General features: G+C 40.2%; 29 non-coding genes across 29 annotated transcripts in view; 16 read left to right on the top strand and 13 right to left on the bottom strand.

Annotated features, from left to right (window-relative positions):
- TRNAR-CCU (transfer RNA arginine (anticodon CCU)) overlaps positions 1-62 on the top strand; it is a 73-nt gene extending 11 nt beyond the window's left edge. The window contains exon 1 of the tRNA in view: positions 1-62. This exon is cut by the window's left edge and continues 11 nt beyond it. This is a non-coding gene — a tRNA (tRNA-Arg).
- Positions 63-156: 94 nt separating this feature from the next.
- TRNAI-UAU (transfer RNA isoleucine (anticodon UAU)) lies at positions 157-246 on the top strand. Its single transcript is given in 2 exon segments — positions 157-194; positions 211-246. It is a non-coding gene; the product is annotated as a tRNA-Ile (tRNA).
- Positions 247-755: 509 nt separating this feature from the next.
- On the bottom strand, positions 756-835 carry TRNAL-UAG (transfer RNA leucine (anticodon UAG)). Its single transcript has one exon. It is a non-coding gene; the product is annotated as a tRNA-Leu (tRNA).
- A 128-nt stretch (positions 836-963) lies between these two features.
- On the bottom strand, positions 964-1,035 carry TRNAT-UGU (transfer RNA threonine (anticodon UGU)). Its single transcript has one exon. It is a non-coding gene; the product is annotated as a tRNA-Thr (tRNA).
- A 147-nt stretch (positions 1,036-1,182) lies between these two features.
- Positions 1,183-1,254, top strand: TRNAA-UGC (transfer RNA alanine (anticodon UGC)). The gene has a single exon. It is a non-coding gene; the product is annotated as a tRNA-Ala (tRNA).
- Positions 1,255-1,347: 93 nt separating this feature from the next.
- LOC145308160 (U6 spliceosomal RNA) lies at positions 1,348-1,454 on the bottom strand. Its single transcript, XR_013875998.1, has one exon. It is a non-coding gene; the product is annotated as a U6 spliceosomal RNA (small nuclear RNA).
- A 71-nt stretch (positions 1,455-1,525) lies between these two features.
- On the bottom strand, positions 1,526-1,597 carry TRNAW-CCA (transfer RNA tryptophan (anticodon CCA)). The gene has a single exon. It is a non-coding gene; the product is annotated as a tRNA-Trp (tRNA).
- A 140-nt stretch (positions 1,598-1,737) lies between these two features.
- On the top strand, positions 1,738-1,810 carry TRNAA-CGC (transfer RNA alanine (anticodon CGC)). Its single transcript has one exon. It is a non-coding gene; the product is annotated as a tRNA-Ala (tRNA).
- A 44-nt stretch (positions 1,811-1,854) lies between these two features.
- TRNAP-CGG (transfer RNA proline (anticodon CGG)) lies at positions 1,855-1,927 on the bottom strand. Its single transcript has one exon. It is a non-coding gene; the product is annotated as a tRNA-Pro (tRNA).
- Positions 1,928-2,035: 108 nt separating this feature from the next.
- TRNAS-UGA (transfer RNA serine (anticodon UGA)) lies at positions 2,036-2,117 on the top strand. The gene has a single exon. It is a non-coding gene; the product is annotated as a tRNA-Ser (tRNA).
- A 111-nt stretch (positions 2,118-2,228) lies between these two features.
- Positions 2,229-2,312, bottom strand: TRNAL-UAA (transfer RNA leucine (anticodon UAA)). Its single transcript has one exon. It is a non-coding gene; the product is annotated as a tRNA-Leu (tRNA).
- An 89-nt stretch (positions 2,313-2,401) lies between these two features.
- TRNAS-GCU (transfer RNA serine (anticodon GCU)) lies at positions 2,402-2,483 on the bottom strand. Its single transcript has one exon. It is a non-coding gene; the product is annotated as a tRNA-Ser (tRNA).
- Positions 2,484-2,586: 103 nt separating this feature from the next.
- Positions 2,587-2,658, bottom strand: TRNAE-UUC (transfer RNA glutamic acid (anticodon UUC)). Its single transcript has one exon. It is a non-coding gene; the product is annotated as a tRNA-Glu (tRNA).
- Positions 2,659-2,661: 3 nt separating this feature from the next.
- On the bottom strand, positions 2,662-2,734 carry TRNAV-AAC (transfer RNA valine (anticodon AAC)). Its single transcript has one exon. It is a non-coding gene; the product is annotated as a tRNA-Val (tRNA).
- Positions 2,735-2,865: 131 nt separating this feature from the next.
- Positions 2,866-2,937, top strand: TRNAG-UCC (transfer RNA glycine (anticodon UCC)). The gene has a single exon. It is a non-coding gene; the product is annotated as a tRNA-Gly (tRNA).
- A 71-nt stretch (positions 2,938-3,008) lies between these two features.
- On the top strand, positions 3,009-3,081 carry TRNAM-CAU (transfer RNA methionine (anticodon CAU)). The gene has a single exon. It is a non-coding gene; the product is annotated as a tRNA-Met (tRNA).
- Positions 3,082-3,137: 56 nt separating this feature from the next.
- Positions 3,138-3,260, bottom strand: TRNAL-CAA (transfer RNA leucine (anticodon CAA)). Its single transcript has 2 exons — positions 3,223-3,260; positions 3,138-3,182 (listed from the first exon to the last, which is right to left on the bottom strand). It is a non-coding gene; the product is annotated as a tRNA-Leu (tRNA).
- Positions 3,261-3,336: 76 nt separating this feature from the next.
- TRNAR-UCU (transfer RNA arginine (anticodon UCU)) lies at positions 3,337-3,409 on the bottom strand. The gene has a single exon. It is a non-coding gene; the product is annotated as a tRNA-Arg (tRNA).
- A 137-nt stretch (positions 3,410-3,546) lies between these two features.
- On the top strand, positions 3,547-3,620 carry TRNAI-AAU (transfer RNA isoleucine (anticodon AAU)). Its single transcript has one exon. It is a non-coding gene; the product is annotated as a tRNA-Ile (tRNA).
- A 90-nt stretch (positions 3,621-3,710) lies between these two features.
- On the bottom strand, positions 3,711-3,782 carry TRNAD-GUC (transfer RNA aspartic acid (anticodon GUC)). The gene has a single exon. It is a non-coding gene; the product is annotated as a tRNA-Asp (tRNA).
- A 75-nt stretch (positions 3,783-3,857) lies between these two features.
- Positions 3,858-3,930, bottom strand: TRNAK-UUU (transfer RNA lysine (anticodon UUU)). Its single transcript has one exon. It is a non-coding gene; the product is annotated as a tRNA-Lys (tRNA).
- Positions 3,931-4,130: 200 nt separating this feature from the next.
- On the top strand, positions 4,131-4,249 carry LOC145308242 (5S ribosomal RNA). Its single transcript, XR_013876085.1, has one exon. It is a non-coding gene; the product is annotated as a 5S ribosomal RNA (ribosomal RNA).
- Positions 4,250-4,901: 652 nt separating this feature from the next.
- LOC145308301 (5S ribosomal RNA) lies at positions 4,902-5,020 on the top strand. The gene has a single exon (XR_013876141.1). It is a non-coding gene; the product is annotated as a 5S ribosomal RNA (ribosomal RNA).
- Positions 5,021-5,172: 152 nt separating this feature from the next.
- LOC145308547 (5S ribosomal RNA) lies at positions 5,173-5,291 on the top strand. Its single transcript, XR_013876372.1, has one exon. It is a non-coding gene; the product is annotated as a 5S ribosomal RNA (ribosomal RNA).
- Positions 5,292-5,942: 651 nt separating this feature from the next.
- On the top strand, positions 5,943-6,061 carry LOC145308656 (5S ribosomal RNA). Its single transcript, XR_013876479.1, has one exon. It is a non-coding gene; the product is annotated as a 5S ribosomal RNA (ribosomal RNA).
- A 152-nt stretch (positions 6,062-6,213) lies between these two features.
- On the top strand, positions 6,214-6,332 carry LOC145308546 (5S ribosomal RNA). Its single transcript, XR_013876371.1, has one exon. It is a non-coding gene; the product is annotated as a 5S ribosomal RNA (ribosomal RNA).
- A 651-nt stretch (positions 6,333-6,983) lies between these two features.
- LOC145308655 (5S ribosomal RNA) lies at positions 6,984-7,102 on the top strand. Its single transcript, XR_013876478.1, has one exon. It is a non-coding gene; the product is annotated as a 5S ribosomal RNA (ribosomal RNA).
- Positions 7,103-7,254: 152 nt separating this feature from the next.
- On the top strand, positions 7,255-7,373 carry LOC145308399 (5S ribosomal RNA). Its single transcript, XR_013876233.1, has one exon. It is a non-coding gene; the product is annotated as a 5S ribosomal RNA (ribosomal RNA).
- Positions 7,374-7,463: 90 nt separating this feature from the next.
- Positions 7,464-7,500, top strand: part of TRNAA-AGC (transfer RNA alanine (anticodon AGC)) — a 73-nt gene continuing 36 nt past the window's right edge. The window contains exon 1 of the tRNA in view: positions 7,464-7,500. This exon is cut by the window's right edge and continues 36 nt beyond it. This is a non-coding gene — a tRNA (tRNA-Ala).

Below are 7,500 nucleotides of genomic sequence, written 5' to 3'. Positions count from 1 at the left end.
CTAATGGATAAGGCGTCGGTCTCCTAAACCGAAGATTGCGAGTTCGAGTCTCGCCGTGGGTAACATTATCTTTTTAGCAAAAGTTGTTTTGGTTGCAGTGCTTCCAAGGTTTCTTGAAGGCAGTGTAGTAGCAAATATGGAAAGTGAAAGCAAGCTGCTCTAGTGGCGCAATCGGTTAGCGCACGGTACTTATAGACAGTACAACAAGTTATGCCGGGGTTGTGAGTTCGAGCCTCACCTAGAGCAAGCACTTTTTCAACCCTTAAACCTGGCAGGGTCTTCCACGAAAAGAGCAAAAATAAATTTTTTTTTACTTAATCAAAGCATTTTATCTTACCAAAATACTAAAATATTCTCTAGCAGTACCTCATAATATCAAATACAGGTACTGTGGTTCGATTTCAAAAATTTTTTGTAACTATGCTTTACTAACCAACAATCAATCAAGGAAAAAAGTTTGTTAAAGAATATAGATAGATTGGTATTTTCTTTTTACTACTGTTTTAAATCTATCAAGTTAATAACAAATTCGATAAAATTGACTGAATAACCATATAAATGTATAAAGATTTGTGATTTAAATTATGCCATGAAAAATCCTCCAATGTGTTTTGTAAAAATCTTTGAAACTTTTGATTTCATTGTTTATGTATGTACACTCAAGAATGATGAATCTTATCTGATCTAGAAAGGCAGAAGGATACTAAATTGTAATTGTAATTCATAGTAACCGAGTTATTACTAAAATAAATTTTTGACAGCTGTGGGATTCGAACCCACGCCCTTGCGGACTGGTGCCTAAAACCAGCGCCTTAGACCACTCGGCCAAACTGCCTGTTGTGCTGGCAGTTGTGCGAATAAGAAAAATTGTTTCTTAAGTTTTTTTTTCAGCCTTACTGTGTAAAAGCATCAAACACCTAAAAAAAAATTTGTTTTTCCAGTGAGTGATTTTACAAAATTAACTGCCTCCAGAGAGGATTGAACTCTCGACCCCTGGTTTACAAGACCAGTGCTCTGCCACTGAGCTATAGAGGCTTGCCTGTTCACGTGGCACAATTTAAACCTAGCCTAACCTAGCCTAACCTAACCTAACCTAAGCCATTGCGGTTGGCACCTTGTGTTAAAGACTTTGAAATTGCTAAAAGATTCATTTGAGTATTAGTCAGCTCATGCATTCAACAGGGGGATGTAGCTCAGTGGTAGAGCGCATGCTTTGCATGTATGAGGCCCCGGGTTCGATCCCCGGCATCTCCAATTATCAATGATTTTTGTTATTTCTTTGAAGTTGTCTGTTGTTCAAAATGAGTACTTTAGTGAAAAAATATTTGTATGGGGTTATGCGGACACAAAAATGTGGAACGCTTCACGATTTTGCGTGTCATCCTTGCGCAGGGGCCATGCTAATCTTCTCTGTATCGTTCCAATTTTAGTATATGTACTGCCGAAGCAAGTACATTTGAGAATAGAATTTAGTTGTCCATAAAGATCAGCATTTGTTACACAAATTGCAAAAAAACAATTCTGTTGACCCTGACGTGATTTGAACACGCAGCCTTCTGATCTGGAGTCAGACGCGCTACCGTTGCGCCACAGAGTCAGATGTTTGAATTGCTGCAACTTTGAATTCATGCAAAACTAAAGGAAAGTCTTTTTTTCCCTTTTTTCTATCCACTATACAATGCAAGCGACCAATAGAAAAAAGGCGCTGCTTTCGTCCGGCCCCTATGATGGAGACCAGGGGTCGTAGCTCAGCTGGTAGAGCGTCTGATTCGCATTTAGAAGGTCTCGGGTTCAAATCCCGACGACTCCAAATTTTTTTTCTTTTCAATTTTCAAAAGTATTAGGCAAAACCATGGGCTTGACCGGGAGTTGAACCCGGGACCTCTCGCACCCGAAGCGAGAATCATGCCGCCTAGACCATCAAGCCTGGCTTGTGCCCTGTTAACTGTCAGTAGCAACCTGTAATTCATCAATTTACCTGCCGATTGCTTCCAGCTGTGATCCTGGATTGATGGATGGCCGTCTGCCAGAGCCAGCAGTCGTGGCCGAGTGGTTAAGGCGTTGGACTTGAAATCCAATGGGGTTTCCCCGCGCAGGTTCGAATCCTGCCGGCTGCGAATTACAGATTTTGTTAGTTTCTAGTGTTTTATTCATTTTTTTTTTGCAAAACCAGAAAGTTACCTTGCAACTCACATGGCCTTCCTGGTATAGTGTTAAAATAAGTCTTTTGTCAGGTGTGGGGTTCGAACCCACGCAATCTTACGATTATGAGAGCTTAAATCTCACGCCTTAGACCACTCGGCCAACCTGACAGGTTGCCACAATGCGGCACTCATTGCAAAACGCATGAAATCACGACTGACAAGCACTGATTTAGCAAAGCTCCACAAAATAATTCTCGCGACGAAGATGGGATTCGAACCCACGCGGGCAGAGCCCATTGGATTAGCAGTCCAACGCCTTAACCACTCGGCCACCTCGTCTGTGAAAGAGATTAAGCTAGATTACTTGCAAAGCATACATAACAACAACAACAACAAACACAAAAACAACAAAGTAAATATTGCATCACTCGTGTCAAAAGACTTCCCACGCCGGGAGTTGAACCCGGGCCTCCTGGGTGAAAGCCAGATATCCTAGCCGTTAGACCACGTGGGATTCTGTTTCCGTCCGGGATCGAACCGGAGACCTTCTGCGTGTTAGGCAGATGTGATAACCGCTACACCACGGAAACTTGTTACATCAGATAGACAGCTTTATTGCCATAATTTTTTTCTTTAAACTCCTGACTAAAGTGTGCTAGTTACTAGGCAAAAATGTATTTGTGGTTTTCACTTTTGAGTACATTATAGTCCTGTACAATAAGCGTCAGTGGTATAGTGGTGAGCATAGCTGCCTTCCAAGCAGTTGACCCGGGTTCGATTCCCGGCTGACGCATTTTCATCTGTGTTGCCTAGGAGTACATTTTTGTACATTTAAAAAGTGTAGTAATCCTATATTGCCAACAAGCCTCCGTAGCGCAGTAGGCAGCGCGTCAGTCTCATAATCTGAAGGCCGTGAGTTCGAGCCTCACCGGGGGCAGGCAAACATTTTTTCATCTCCTGGTTGTGTTTTGAAAAAATGTGAAAAAATAGTTTTGTCAGAAGTGGGATTCGAACCCACGCCCTCATCGAGGACCAGAATTCTCACATCCACTCTCTATCAGAGAGCAAGGAAGTTGTCCTTGAGTCTGGCGCCTTAGACCACTCGGCCATCCTGACTGTTAATAAAGTGTTCACGGATTAAGAAATCCCATGTTTTGATAAGCCAAAAAGGTTAGCCAAAATGCAATGTTAGCATCCCATCTGGGGATCGAACCCAGGACCTTTGGATTAGAAGTCCAACGCGCTATCCTCTGCGCTAATGGGACTTGGTTAGAGAAAAGAAAATAGTAGCATTTGTTGACAGAAAACATTATGGAAGGCAAGAAAAAGAAAATCAAGTAGAGAAGAAAAAAAGTATGTAGTTTTTGTATTGTGCTTATACTTATACACATCATGTCAGTCAGGCCCGTTAGCTCAGTTGGTTAGAGCGTCGTGCTAATAACGCGAAGGTCACGGGTTCGATCCCCCTACGGGCCAGATAATACTTTTACCAAATTGAACAGTTTGCAGTGGCGGAAATATTTAATGGTAAAAAAAAGAAATTTCACAAGGTTGAAAAAGTTATCTCTCCCCGACCGGGAATCGAACCCGGGCCTTCCACGTGACAGGCGGAGATCCTCACCACTAGACTATCGAGGAATTCTTATAAATCAGCCATTTTCTAGTCGCTACGTACGTATCACACTGATTGGAGACTTGAACAAAAGATGGGAGCGCCCGAGCAGGGGCTCGAACCCTGGACCGTTAGGTTAAAAGCCTAACGCTCTACCGACTGAGCTACCCGGGCATCATGCTATTCTAAAATTACAGTAACAAAATTGTCTCACCAGATGGCAGCAGCATTTTAGTTCATGGTAGGCTTGGTTTTCTCTCTGTTTATTTTTGGTTAAGTGCAACCTGAGTTGTATAGAATAAATCATCCCTCCATAATTTTCCTGTATTGTAGCATTTTGCATTTAGTATAAGTCACATTTTCCATGGTCAAATGTCTACGGCCATACCATGTTGAAAGCACCAGTTCTCGTCCGATCACTGAAGTTAAGCAACATTGGGCCAAGTTAGTACTTGGATGGGTGACCGCCTGGGAATACTTGGTGTCGTAGGCAAATCTTTTCATCCTTTTTTATAAGTTGAGAAAAAAAAAAACAAAGTCTGAGAAATGTAAACCAGACAACTGCTTATGTTCATTTTTTACACCTAAAGCCCTTATACAATGCAACCACTATGATATAATGTGTAGTTACTGTTTTTGTCACCAGATGGCAGCTCTATTTAGTTCCCAGTTAGGCTTTGTTTTCTCCGTGTTAAGGCATGAGTTTTGGGTTGACAACTATTATTGTTCGATAAAATGATATCTTTTAGTATCACACATACCTATTTGGATTAATATTTTAGTTACTTTGTGCTTGTATTTTATGAAAATTAACTTTTCCGGTCGGACCTTTAACAAATATCAAAAATATATGATTGTCCAAGTAACTTTACATCATTGTCTAAAACGACCAAGCTAATATTGCTTGATTCACTTCTACAAGAGGTGTGTATCAGCTCTGCTTCGATGGTTCGCTCACCTTGAGTCCGCTCGGGTTGAGTGTCTGTCTTAGTCAGTCACAAACTTCTTTATTCAGGGTTAAAGAGAACCCACTAATTACTGAAACCAATCAAGAACATAAAATCATTTACCGTAGATACCTGTACGTAATTTCTCTTGGTAATGCATTTTCCATTTAGTTTATGCCACATTTTCCTTTGATAAATGTCTACGGCCATACCATGTTGAAAGCACCAGTTCTCGTCTGATCACTGAAGTTAAGCAACATTGGGCCAAGTTAGTACTTGGATGGGTGACCGCCTGGGAATACTTGGTGTCGTAGGCTTTAACATTTTATCCATATTTCAAAATTTGTCTCTTTTTCTTCCTTGTCCGTAGATTCCTGTACTGTTGGACGTTTTGCATTCATTTCACGCCACATTTTCTCTTCGTAATGCATTTTGCATTTAATTGACGCCAAATTTTCCGTTGATATATGTCTACGGCCATACCATGTTGAAAGCACCAGTTCTCGTCCGATCACTGCAGTTAAGCAACATTGGGCCAAGTTAGTACTTGGATGGGTGACCGCCTGGGAATACTTGGTGTCGTAGGCAAATCTTTTCATCCTTTTTTATAAGTTGAGAAAAAAAAAACAAAGTCTGAGAAATGTAAACCAGACAACTGCTTATGTTCATTTTTTACACCTAAAGCCCTTATACAATGCAACCACTATGATATAATGTGTAGTTACTGTTTTTGTCACCAGATGGCAGCTCTATTTAGTTCCCAGTTAGGCTTTGTTTTCTCCGTGTTAAGGCATGAGTTTTGGGTTGACAACTATTATTGTTCGATAAAATGATATCTTTTAGTATCACACATACCTATTTGGATTAATATTTTAGTTACTTTGTGCTTGTATTTTATGAAAATTAACTTTTCCGGTCGGACCTTTAACAAATATCAAAAATATATGATTGTCCAAGTAACTTTACATCATTGTCTAAAACGACCAAGCTAATATTGCTTGATTCACTTCTACAAGAGGTGTGTATCAGCTCTGCTTCGATGGTTCGCTCACCTTGAGTCCGCTCGGGTTGAGTGTCTGTCTTAGTCAGTCACAAACTTCTTTATTCAGGGTTAAAGAGAACCCACTAATCACTGAAACCAATCAAGAACTTAAAATCATTTACCGTAGATACCTGTACGTAATTTCTCTTGGTAATGCATTTTCCATTTAGTTTATGCCACATTTTCCTTTGATAAATGTATACGGCCATACCATGTTGAAAGCACCAGTTCTCGTCTGATCACTGAAGTTAAGCAACATTGGGCCAAGTTAGTACTTGGATGGGTGACCGCCTGGGAATACTTGGTGTCGTAGGCTTTAACATTTTATCCATATTTCAAAATTTGTCTCTTTTTCTTCCTTGTCCGTAGATTCCTGTACTGTTGGACGTTTTGCATTCATTTCACGCCACATTTTCTCTTCGTAATGCATTTTGCATTTAATTGACGCCAAATTTTCCGTTGATATATGTCTACGGCCATACCATGTTGAAAGCACCAGTTCTCGTCCGATCACTGCAGTTAAGCAACATTGGGCCAAGTTAGTACTTGGATGGGTGACCGCCTGGGAATACTTGGTGTCGTAGGCAAATCTTTTCATCCTTTTTTATAAGTTGAGAAAAAAAAAACAAAGTCTGAGAAATGTAAACCAGACAACTGCTTATGTTCATTTTTTACACCTAAAGCCCTTATACAATGCAACCACTATGATATAATGTGTAGTTACTGTTTTTGTCACCAGATGGCAGCTCTATTTAGTTCCCAGTTAGGCTTTGTTTTCTCCGTGTTAAGGCATGAGTTTTGGGTTGACAACTATTATTGTTCGATAAAATGATATCTTTTAGTATCACACATACCTATTTGGATTAATATTTTAGTTACTTTGTGCTTGTATTTTATGAAAATTAACTTTTCCGGTCGGACCTTTAACAAATATCAAAAATATATGATTGTCCAAGTAACTTTACATCATTGTCTAAAACGACCAAGCTAATTTTGCTTGATTCACTTCTACAAGAGGTGTGTATCAGCTCTGCTTCGATGGTTCGCTCACCTTGAGTCCGCTCGGGTTGAGTGTCTGTCTTAGTCAGTCACAAACTTCTTTATTCAGGGTTAAAGAGAACGCACTAATCACTGAAACCAATCAAGAACTTAAAATCATTTACCGTAGATATCTGTACGTAATTTCTCTTGGTAATGCATTTTCCATTTAGTTTATGCCACATTTTCCTTTGATAAATGTATACGGCCATACCATGTTGAAAGCACCAGTTCTCGTCTGATCACTGAAGTTAAGCAACATTGGGCCAAGTTAGTACTTGGATGGGTGACCGCCTGGGAATACTTGGTGTCGTAGGCTTTAACATTTTATCCATATTTCAAAATTTGTCTCTTTTTCTTCCTTGTCCGTAGATTCCTGTACTGTTGGACGTTTTGCATTCATTTCACGCCACATTTTCTCTTCGTAATGCATTTTGCATTTAATTGACGCCACATTTTCCGTTGATATATGTCTACGGCCATACCATGTTGAAAGCACCAGTTCTCGTCCGATCACTGCAGTTAAGCAACATTGGGCCAAGTTAGTACTTGGATGGGTGACCGCCTGGGAATACTTGGTGTCGTAGGCTCTAACATTTTATCCATATTTCAAATTTGTCTCTTTTTCTTTCTTGTCCAAGAGAAATTTCTAATCACTGAGAACATAAGGTGAAACCCAAGGGGATGTAGCTCAGATGGTAGAGCGCTCGCTTAGCA

The sequence above is a fragment of the Acartia tonsa genome, chromosome 15 (genome assembly GCF_053477335.1).
Source record: "Acartia tonsa isolate MP-2025a chromosome 15, ASM5347733v1, whole genome shotgun sequence".
NCBI lineage: Eukaryota > Metazoa > Arthropoda > Copepoda > Calanoida > Acartiidae > Acartia > Acartia tonsa.
This window is presented reverse-complemented; position numbering and strand designations above follow the sequence as displayed.